This window comes from Cetorhinus maximus, chromosome 28 (assembly GCF_964194155.1).
Source record: "Cetorhinus maximus chromosome 28, sCetMax3.hap1.1, whole genome shotgun sequence".
Classification (NCBI taxonomy): Eukaryota; Metazoa; Chordata; class Chondrichthyes; order Lamniformes; family Cetorhinidae; genus Cetorhinus; species Cetorhinus maximus.
This window is the reverse complement of record NC_135906.1, coordinates 2,342,354-2,351,778: the sequence shown is the minus strand read 5'-3', so window position 1 is coordinate 2,351,778 and position 9,425 is coordinate 2,342,354. Positions and strand designations below refer to the sequence as shown.

General features: G+C 42.5%; 1 protein-coding gene across 4 annotated transcripts in view; it reads left to right on the top strand.

Annotated features, from left to right (window-relative positions):
* Positions 1–4,073: 4,073 nt before the first annotated feature.
* LOC144668775 (EVI5-like protein) overlaps positions 4,074–9,425 on the top strand; it is a 167,347-nt gene continuing 161,995 nt past the window's right edge. For all 4 annotated transcript variants that reach the window (XR_013573553.1, XR_013573552.1, XR_013573551.1 and 1 more), the window contains exon 1: positions 4,074–4,176. The gene's annotated coding sequence lies outside the window, so the exon portion shown is untranslated. The remainder of the gene's footprint in view (positions 4,177–9,425) is intronic.

Here is a 9,425-nt window from a genome sequence, read left to right as displayed (position 1 = left end):
TTTATTTTCTATTGCCTCTGGTCATTCTTCTTACCAAAGCATTATCATTTCACACTTCTCTGCATTAAATTTCATCTGCCACATGTCTACCCACTCCACAAGTGCCTCATTATTCATCTCACATTCGCAATACTTCCAAGTTTTGTCATCTGCAAATGTTGAAATTGTGTCCTGTACATCCAAGTCTAGGTTATTAATGTTGATTATGAAAAGATAGACCTGCATTTATATCACACCTCTCATGACTACTGTGAATTATTTTTGAAGTGTAGTAACTGTTATCATGTAGGAAACTTGGCCAGTAAGGTTCCACACACAGCAATGTGATCATGACCAGGTAATCAGTCTTCGGGATGTTGACTGAGGGATAAGTATTGGCCAGGCCAGTGGGGGTGACTCCCCTGCTCTTTTTTGAAATTGTGCCATGGGATCTTTTATGTCCACCCGAGAGGACGGACGGGACCTCAGTTTAATGTCTCATTTGGAAGACAGTGCCTCTGACAGTATAGCACCCCCTCACCACCTGCACCGGAATGTCAATCTTGATCCTTGCCCTCCTGCTCTGGAGTGGTATTTGAACTTGGAACCTTGTAACCTAGAGGTTGGAGTGCTACTATCTGGGGCACTGCATGTCAACTTGGCTTTGTACTAACCCCTGGAGAACCCTATTGTGTACCTTCCTCCAGTCTGAAAAACCAACTGTTCACTGCTCTGTTTCTTGTCACTCAGCTAACTTTGTATCCATGCTCCTACCGTCTCTTTTTTATTTCATGGGCTTCAACTTTGCTGGCAAGTTTATTATGTGGCACTTCATCAGTTGCCTTTTGGAAGTCCATCTATACCATGTCGACTGCATTACCCTCATCAACCATCTCTGTTACCTCTTTAAAAAGTTCAATCAAGTTAATTAAACACGATTTGCCTTTAACAAATCCATGCTGGCTTTTCCTAATTAGCCTGCACTTGTTAAAGTGACTCTTGTCCTGGATTAGAATTTCTAAAAGCTTTCTTACCACTTAGGTTTAAGTGACGGACCTGTTGTTGCTGGGTAACTCCTTTTGAACAAGGGTGCAACATTTGCAAATCTCCAATCCTCTGACACAAGCCCCTAATTAAGGAAGATTGGAAGATTTTGACCAGTGCTTCCGCACTTTCCTCCCTTCCCTTTGTATCTTTGGAAACATCTCATCTGGCCCTTGTGACTTTAATTACAACAAGCCTTTTTGATATCTCCTCTATCTCCTCTTGATCAATTCTTAGACCATCCATTATCTCAACTACACCTCTTCCACTGACTTGGGCAGCATCTTCTTTGGTAAATTCAGATGGATCTAGTACCTCAACCCTGCACTCTGCCTCTACATGTAGATCTCTTTTTTGGTCCCTAACCAGCGCCTCTCCTCTTCTCAATACCTTTTTACTATTTATTTGCTTATAGAGGATGTCTGGATTCCATTTAATGTTAGCTGCCAGTCTCTTCTCCTACTCTTTCTTTGCCCCTCTGATTTCCTTTTTCACTTCCCCTCTGAACTTTCTATATTCAGCCTGGTTCTCAACTTGTTCTGTTTTCTGTTAAAACCAGTTGGTGAAGTTGAAACCAAGACACAGAGCTTTTCTTTGAGAGTTGTTTAACTTTGTTCAGTCTCTCAGCTCTGCTTCCACACACCCAGTGTCCCAGCTATCCCCTATTTATAAGCTCGTTTTGAAACCAATAAAATAAACAAATTAATGCCCCTTAAAGGGGCACTTTAACAAAACTCAAAAAGCTGTTCCTGGGACCGATGATAAACTCCAGCCTCTGCAACACCCACTGGTCGCGGAAGACCTCAAGTGCGCCAGTGGAAACCGCCTGCCCCCTCTCCAGGGACACCCGGGCGTGAACGTAACTGCGGAAGAAGGGCAGATGTTCTGGTCTAGTGACCCGCTCCATGGCCTGATGCCTGGACCTGTTAATTTGATGTGCTCCAAGTGCTTAATTAGTAATGATCTTCAACTGTGTCTTCTCACAATATAAGTAGCGGACCATTAACATTATCTACCTGGCATGTCATACGCACCCTTTTTGTGCTTCATCCGTGTACTCTATTTCTCTTATCATCCATCTGCTTTTGTTGCCCTGCCTTAGCCCGACTGTACCTGAACTATTTAGGCTATAAGGGTAGCCCATTGTACTGTTGCACGTTTGCCTGCCAATCTGTGGTTCCAACTTACCTGGGCCAGATCCGTTTTTGCCCCCCTTGAAATTGTTCCTCCTCCAATGAAGTATTCTTACTCTGGATTGCTCCTTGTCCTTCTCCATAGCTAATCTAAACCTTATGATACAATGATCACTGTCACCTAAATGTTTCCCTACTGACACTTGATCCACTTGAAACCACTTTGTTCCCCACAACCAGATCCAGCTATGTCTCCTTCCCTGTTGTGCTGGGAACATACTGATTAAGGAAATTCTGATGAACACACTTCTGAAATCATCTGGCTGAAATCAGCTATCTCTGCGCAGTTATGGGACAGGATCGGAGACCTTTCCAGCCTTGCTGAATGTGTTCTTCCATTCCAACTCCTTGCTATCCAGCTTCCTGTTCTGGGTCCCAGTGATCAGTGTTACAGTTTGTGGGTATTTAACACCAGCCATTTTCTCATGTTCAGTTTCATCCCTGTAGGTGGACCCCATGTGTTTTATGCTCTCTGAATATAGCACATTCTTTCTGACCAATACTTAGGTAAAAGATGGCATGATTGTAACAGAGAAGCTCCATCTCCCAGTTACTAGAACGCGTGAAGTGCTGCCACATTAATTCTCCCTTTATAAATGGTGGTTACCAATTTAAGGGCTGGTTACCAATTTAAGATGCAGCCTTGAATCAATGTGTTGTTTTTTAAAATTATGATGGATGACTGAGCATAACCCTCCTGCCCTCCAAGTGTCAGCCTCGTCCCACTGTGTGGATTTAATCAAACAGTACCTGAAGCAGCAAGGTGTTCTGTGCTGTGGACTTTACCTGACAGCTCATGACCTATGAGATGGTATGTGCTCTGTTGCTGCCAGCCTGCTGATATTGAAAGTACCAGTCGATAAGAGTTATCTGATGAATCGACTGGTGAGACCCAGGAATGGTGTCTGTGTGTGAGAGACGGGTCTAGTGATTTTGGGGAAGGGGTGGGGCGGCACAGCGTTGAGCTCAAAGCTCCCCTATGGTGTCAAAAGGTGGTGGAATAGGAGCAAAAAACTGCTTTTGGTGGAAATATTTATGCACCTGTCAATAAATAACTTTTTCTAGAGTCTCTACCCTATCTTGCAAACCCTGCCACTGGAGATGTTCTGCAGGCTCCAGCTGTTTTTCAATTATTTTCTGGCAATAGGAAACCAGACAAGAAGGTTTAAAGTTGATTTAAACCACTAATTTAATCTCAACTCAAGATTAGGTAAGGGACAAAGGGTATAAACGAAACCTATCCTGCCCATGTTCAGTGGTTGGTGGGTACATTGTGGACTAAACCCTGACTGCTTTCTCCCCCCACTGTAACCCTCTGTACTGACCCATTCTGTTCATACTGTACAATAAAGGATTCTGTAATATTCCTGTTACCTTTGGTGTCTGGACCACTCACTGGAAACTCTCTGTGGCTCTGAATTGGCTGGCAGGGGACCAGCACAATTAGTCAAAGGCTTTGACACTCTGATTTTTCTCTTTGTGTCTTCCAGTCCTTGATAGTGCCACCGCCCCCTCCCATCCCTCATTCCACCTCCACCATTTTGAGGGAACGCCTGGTGTCTGCTGGCTGATGGGAATCTATTACACTCTCCACGTTCAGCATTCAATCTTTTTAAGGGCTATTGGGAACTGCCGTGTGTTCTAATTTTATAATGGGCAGTTTGAGCGATGAGCTGATAGGTGCAAGTTTTCAGGCTGGTTTTCTCCTGTGAGCTATACTATGTGTTGTAATTCTAAAAGCTGCATTTGTGTAGCAGTTTAGTACACCTGTGTGGAATGGAAAATGACATTATTGCACACATTCTTTATTGATGCTCCCTCAAACTCCTCATAGTAACTAAGTCAACTTGATTTCTTGCAGCTTTTCCCTGTGGTTGAGTCCTGGGGGCAAGACCTGGTTTTCCGATTTCAAGCTCCGTATGTTGGGAAGCTGGACAGATGTGAATGTGGAGTCTGTATGGTGAGTGAGCAAGTACGTTTCTGACATGAGCAGTGTTCTTTTTGTATACATGGATGACAGGAACCAAACAGAAGAGGTACCAGCGATCAGTCACAGTTCAGACCGTAACACCAAATGGTACCCATAATTAAAATAGATGGGCAGAGAGTTGTTTACAGCTCACCTCTATTTGTATAGATTTAATGAACTGCCACAAATCCTGTGTTTGATTTGAATGTTCAAACCTTGTCTGATGTTTAGAGAGCTTCCAGTTTAGAGAGCTATTTATCACTAGCTTTATTGAGCTTATTTTCTTGTGATGCTGCCCATAGTCAGTCAGAGGATGTTTCAGAAGGACAGGAGCTTTATACCATATGTGTTCCTGTAAGGGTCTGAGTTGTGTTAGCGATGCCCCACTTGAGTCACTTACGTGCTAATTATTTTTGAGCAGATTCTGCAGAACATTAGAGGATTCTAAATGACTCCTGAAGTTAATGAATTATTTTCTACAGGTGGGAATTATTCTGTACTCTGGAGTAATTGGTTGCTTTTCTCTGACATTCTCTGACTCTGATGCACTATTTGTCATTGTCTTCAACCTGCTGCCTTTGTGGCCGGCCATACAATGCTTTCCTATTGTCATTTCCCTTGGTTACACTTTTACCTACCCTGAAGTAAGAGTGAGCATCTTCAGCACTGGCTTCTCTTCCTATTCCTGTACCATACTTAATATTTTCCAATAATGTGTCCTTGGACCCCTTCTCTTCCTTCTCTACACACTGCACCTTGATTACGTAGCCTGCAGGCGTGGGGTTATAACCTTGGTAACCTATACAACTTGAGTTTGAGTGACCTGTATTCTATCCATTACATAGGTTGCCTACTTCCACCTCCAAGAACTATCAGCTTATGTGCCCCTGAAATCTTTATCACCTCCAGACTCAATTATTTCACTGTACTCCTAGCCCACCTGCCATCTTCTACCCTCCATAAACTTCATTTCATCTGAAATTCTGCTGCACTATCCTGTCTTGCTTGCCCAGTACCCTGACCCGGCTGACTCTTTAGTGCCTCAGTTTTAAAATTCTGAACCTCATGTTTAAATTTCTTCATGGTTTTGTGCCTCCCTATCTCCGTAACCTACTTCAGCCCTAGACCCATCTTTCATTCCCGAACTCTTTGTTCTCCTGACTCTGGCCTCTTTTGCACTTCCCCCTTGATTTAGCCCACCATCGGGAGCTGTGCCTTCAGCTTGTAGTTTATCAGGTAGACACGTGCAACAGCTTTCTTAAAACTTAAATCGGGGAAAAAGAATCCCATGTATTTCAAGGTATTGTCATGTTGTATGTTACTTTGTCCATCACACTAGAGAGAGACGGTGGATTAATGGTAATATCACTGGACTAGTAACCCAGGCTAATGCTCTGGGGACATGGGTTCAAATCCCGCCATGGCAGCTGGTGGAATTTAAATTAATTAAATCTGGAATTGAAAACGACTCTCAGTAATGGTGATCATGGCAACTATCACTTGTAAAAACCCATCTAGTTCACTAATGTCTTTTAGGGAAGGAAATCTGCCATCCTTGTCTGGTCTGACCTACATGTGACTCCAGGTTGACTCTTAACTGCCCTCTGAAATGGCCAAGCAAACCACTCAGTTCAAGGGTAATTAAGGATGGGCAACAAATGCTGATTTGCTGGTGACGCCCACATCCCATGAAAGAATAAATGAAAAAAAAACACTAGAACCATTACAAATACTTGCCGTTTGTACCCTACAGCTCAAGCCTGTCAACTTACAAGGAATAACAAAATTGTATTGCTGGTTGATTTTCACAATTCAAGCTGATATAACATGAGCATTTGACACACCCGCTATTCATGGCATTAACATGCAAGTATGTAATGGGAAGCATAAATGTGTAATAAATATATTGAAAATGGCCTGTTGCCCCAGGAGGCCTGAAATCATGTGTCATGACTTTAGGGAATGCTTGCCCATTATTAAGTTGATTTCTGTAAATGCCAGCTTTCTTTTAAGATAGGCTATCGCTCGGACACAAACTATCAATCCCTCGTCGGATTAAAGATATGGAATTAGTCAAGGCTTTCGAGATATGTAGAGACATGAATGATCAAATTCACCATTAAATGATGTAGGTTCAGTGAGATTGTAGGGTTCTCTGGTACAACTGGAACAATGTAAATCATAAAATTTGACATCCTTGCAGAGATCATTGACTTCTCTTGAAGGTGCTGCAGGTGGTAAAATTTGTAATAGAGCCAGGAATGAAATAACTTTGAGGAGAATTATTTTATGGTAACTGTGGCTAAAATTATTTTTGTGCCCCTGGTTTGTTGATATGAGGGGGGTGTGGTATTGTCACTGGGCTAGTGCTCCAGATTCCCAGGGTAATGCTCTGAAGACCTGGTTCAAATCCCACCATGGCAGATGGTGAAATTTGAATTCAATAAAAAATCTGGAATTAAAAGTCTAATAATGACCATGAAACCATTGTAGATTGTTGTCAAAACTCATCTGGTTCACTAATGTCCTTTTAGGGAAGGAAATCTGCCATCCTTACCTGGTCTGGCCTACATGTGACTCCAGACCCACAGCAATGTGGTTGACTCTTAAATGGCCTAGCAAGCCACTCAGTTCTGATGGGCAATAAATGCTGACCCAGCCAGCGATGCCCACAACCCATGAACAAATTAAGAAAAATGAGGAGAAATGTTTTCACGCAGTGAGTGGTTAGGGCCTGGAATGTGCTGCCCGAGTGTGTGGTGGAGACAGGTTCGATTGAAGCATTCAAAAGGGAATTAGACTGTTATCTGAGAAGAGAATGTGTAGGGTTACGAGGAGAAGGTGGAGGAATGGCACTAGATGAGTTGCTCATTCTGAGAGAAGGCGCAGACACGATGGGCCAAATGGTGGTTTCCTGTGCCATAATAATTCTGTGGTATGTGGGGCTGGCAGGGGAATAATTAATTTTTTTTATTGGCCCATTGACATCGTATTTTGTGATGTGAGCAAGTTGAGTTAACACCAGTCTAGGTTCCTTTTCCTACTTCCCTTGGGGAATGTCTGGTTTCCTTGTGGTGACTAGTGGTGATTGGGCATGTGAGATATCAGAAGTACAGTATTAATACCTTTCTTCAAAATAAACAGTTTTACTGAAAATTGGGAAATAGAGTTATAACTTCTGAATTCATTGCATCTGCCAAGAATGCAATCTTGAAGTAAAATTTCTATTTCCCACAATTAAAAATGAGCTCTTTGCCCTCTTCTTTTAACATGCAATTTAATTGTTGCTACCTTTGAATTGTTTTACATAAGAAACATAACATAAGAAATAGGAGCATGAGTAGGCCATTCGGCCCCTCGAGCCAGTTCCGCCATTCAATAAGATCATGGCCGAATCTGATCGTGGCCTCAACTCTGCTTTCTTGCCAATCCCTTGTAACCCTTGACTCCCTTATAGATCAAAAATTTGTCTAACTTGGCCTTGAATATATTCAATGACCCAGCCTTCACTGCTCTCTGGGGTATAGAATTTCAGAGATTAACAACTCTTGAGAGAAGTTGTTCCTGCTTGCCTCTAAATGGAAACCTCTTGTTCTGAAACCGTGCCCTGTAGTTCTAGATTTTCTCACAAGGGTCCTTTCAGCCTCTACCCTGTCAAGCCCCTCAGAATCTAGTCTGGTTTTAATAAGATCACCTCTCATTCTTCCTAACTCCAATGAGTATAGGCCCAACTTGCTCAACCTCTTCCCATAAGACAATTGTTTCATCCCTAGAATCAATCTCATTAACCTTTGCTGAATTCCCTCAAATGCAAGCATATACCTCCTTTGGTAAGGAGATCAAAACTGGTTGCAGTACTCTAGATGTGGTCTTGCCAACGCTCTATACAAATGTAGCAAGGCATCCCTACTTTTATAGTCTGTGCAATAAAGGCCAATGTCCCATTTGCCTTCCTAATTACTTGCTGTACCTGTATGCTAACTCTTTTATGATTCATGTACAAGGGCATCCAGATCCCTCTGTACCACAGCATTCTGTAGCGCCTCTTCATTTTAATAATATTTGACTTTTCTATTCTTCCTACCAAAGTGTCAACCTTGAAATTTCCCACATTATACTCCATCTGACAAATTATAGCCCACTTACTTCACCTATGTCAGTTTAGAGACTCTTTGTATCCTTCTCACAACTTGCATTCCTACCTATCTTTGTATCACAAGCAAATTTAGCTGCAAGACAGAAGGTCCCTACATCAAATGCATTAATATAGATCATAAATAGGTCCCAGCACTGATCCCTAGAATTCCACTAGCCACACTTACCAACCTGAACATGACCCATTTATCCTGACCCTCTGTTTCCTGTTAGTTAACTAATCCTCTATCCATGCTAATATATCACCCCCAATATCATGAGCTCTTACCTTGTGTTGTAATCTTTTATGTGGGACCTTTTTGAATGTCTTTTGGAAATCTGAATACACTGTCTACTGGTTCCTGTTTGTCGACCCTGCTTGTTGCATCTTCAAAGAAGTCTAAATTTGTCAAACACAGTTTCTTTTCATAAAACTATATTGACTCTGTCTGATTTGCATTATGATTTTCTAAATGTCCTGCTATTATTTCCTTAATAATGGATTCCAACAGTTTCCAAATGACTGAGCCAGTTAGCCTAACATCTTAGTTTCCTGCTTCCGGTCTCCCTCCTTTCTTGAATAACACTATTGCATTTGTGGTTTTCCAATCCACTGGGACCTTTCCAGAATCTAGAATTTTGGAAGTTTGCAGCCAATGCATCCATTATCTCTGCAGCCACTTCTTTTAAGACCCTAGGATGCCGGCCATTGGGTCCAGGGGACTTGTCAGCCTTTAGTCCAGTTAGCTTTTCTAGTACTTCTCTAGTGATTGTGATTGTTTTAAGTTCCTCCTTCCCTATTCCTCTTGATTTTCTACTAATATTGGGATGCCTTTGGTGTCTTCAATGGGGAGACGGGTATGCTTTCCAGGTCTTCAATGGGGATACGGGTATGCTTTCCATGTCTTCACTGGGGAGACGGGCATGCTTTCCATGTCTTCACTGGGGAGACGGGCATGCTTTCCATGTCTTCACTGGGGAGACGGGTATGCTTTCCATGTCTTCACTGGGGAGACGGGTATGCTTTCCATGTCTTCACTGGGGAGACGGGTATGCTTTCCATGTCTTCACTGGGGAGACGGGTATGCTTTCCATGTCTTCACTGG